This window comes from Drosophila takahashii, chromosome 3R (genome assembly GCF_030179915.1).
Source record: "Drosophila takahashii strain IR98-3 E-12201 chromosome 3R, DtakHiC1v2, whole genome shotgun sequence".
NCBI lineage: Eukaryota > Metazoa > Arthropoda > Insecta > Diptera > Drosophilidae > Drosophila > Drosophila takahashii.
Window position 1 is genome coordinate 4,362,469 of NC_091681.1, and position 2,226 is coordinate 4,364,694.

At 43.8% G+C, this 2,226-nt stretch overlaps 1 long non-coding RNA gene across 1 annotated transcript; it reads left to right on the forward strand.

The window, feature by feature from the left end:
- Positions 1-565: 565 nt before the first annotated feature.
- LOC138913445 (uncharacterized) lies at positions 566-1,594 on the forward strand. Its single transcript, XR_011419193.1, has 2 exons — positions 566-815; positions 879-1,594. It is a non-coding gene; the product is annotated as an uncharacterized lncRNA (long non-coding RNA).
- The last annotated feature ends 632 nt before the right edge of the window (positions 1,595-2,226 follow it).

Consider the following 2,226-nt stretch of genomic DNA (forward strand, 5'->3'; position numbering starts at 1 on the left):
TTAGGTGAAATCGATTTTTTTAAATATGATTTAAAGCCACATTTGATTGGTTAAAATTTTTTTACAAAAACCTCAATGAAGTTTGGCCTAAATCTAATTATAACTTAATAAATAAAATTTGTAACTAATCAAATGTGGCTTTAAATCGTATTTAAAAGAAACGATTTCACCTAAAATCCGATGTCTAGTTGGGAAGTAGATAGATTTATCATGTCATATATATTCAGGTGGTTTCGTATAAACTTTTTTGTGGAGGAGTGACAAAGCTTTAAGTTTTATCCAATTCGTCAAACTTATATCAAAAATCCTATTTGAGTAACACGTAACATGGCCATATCTCTTAACATTGAATACATAACGGGCAATACTATTAAACGCTACATTTAATTTGTGTTGGCTGGCTGCATCACATCTTCCGAAAATCTCAACCCCATAAAATATGTTACGAACTGCTATTTTATTCTTTGGCAGTGCCGCTAGCTCAGTTTCTCTCAAGGCGGAGTCCCCCTAATGCCACAGCTCGCAACATAAATATCGATGACTACGCAGTCTCACATCACTAAACTATCGGTCATCACTACATATAAAACGTAAACAAAGGCAAATTATTACAAGTGACGGGAAATATGGTATGTTTTGGTGGCTATTGATGACTTAGCCAAGCACGCCCACCCAACCAAGGATGCCCCGGAGGATTCCGCATCACCCATTTTCGGACCGTCGGAGTCACTCCTAGCGCCTACCTCAGTTCCATCTCCCCCACAGTGACAACTCACTCACACATTTCGGTCTTCATTTACAATTTAATATTCGCAGTAAGTCTTATATATAAACATTGTGATAACTGTACTCCCATCAACTAATTTCTCTTTTTTCAGCCTTCAATATCACAGTTGGCCGTTGTCTCAAAACTTAGGCGGTCAAAGCAGAGGAACTTGCTTCCCTGGGAAAAGCTACAGGCGCCGCGGAACTATTCTCCACCAGTCATTTGTTGGTGGAGCTCACACTAAAACGGGGCGCAAATGAGACACACTATCTGGGTGTCGGGTCACCTGATCCAAAGGAGCTCCCTGGGAAAAGAAGGGACAGGCCAAACATGTAATTGCGCGCTGCAATCTCCCCCACCGAAAACCAAGGCTCGCGACCCTTTTAATAGGCAACACTGAGGAAAACTATGGTTTTAGGGTCTGAATCCGGACAAAGCCGGAGGCCAGCGGCCGTTAAAGCCGGGAAAGCCTCGAGGAACGGGAACGGTTTATGGCGTGGCGGTTCACCGCCGCACCAATTGACGCCGGATGTCCCCGATAGCGAGTGGGACTGATACCCAGGAACGGACTCACCGGAGATTATAGTTCGGCGTTGGCGGCGTCGGGTAAAGCCAAAGTAACCGGGTCCGAATTCACTGGTCCGAGCTCATCCAGGTAGGTTAAGTGGAAATCCGGGACCTCACCACGTCAGGCTCTTATGCAAGGCGAAGGGCGTATCCGTATAGAAGAGTTTCCAAAAATAACCTCCAAATTAAATCTTCCGGGGCCCTTTGTGTTGGGACCCCTGTTGCCCTACGGATAATTAATTGAAATTAAACTAACTATGACACTTACCATTCTAAACTCTCACTTTTTCTGGTTTTGGCACACACTTAATGACGGAACTAATCGCTGCGTCCAGCTTTCAGACAATATGGCTGCGACTACATTAATATCTGCCTATCATCATTCTCATCCCGCCATATTCCCTTGCCTCTCCCAAAATTGGGTCATTGGCCATATTCAAGGCCATGGAAGACAATCCCTGAGCGAACCGGGATTAAGCCAAATGGCCAGATCGTCCGCCAGATTCCCCACAGGGGGGCGCCACCGAAACCATCGCCCTATCGTCCTGACATATCGATAGAAAGTATCCCACAATCGACTCCAACTGCAACAAATAGTACGGATGTTGAGCACGCCTTGGCGACTATAAGCCTTATATTCAATGGGAGGAAGTGCTGCGAAAGGGAAAGATTCCTAAGCACACCGAAAGTTTTACCTACTGCTTTATTAACTTGGTCAGTCCATGATAGGGTATTGTTTAATGTGATGCCCAGATTCTCCGCCTCAGCAACATACTCAATCTTTTTGCTCCCTATGGTAAGGTTGTTTAAATGCTCAGTATTAAGGTTTTTTTAAAAAAAAGACATTTACATTTTGACGGATTTAAACTGAGACCAATTTTTCATGCCCACTC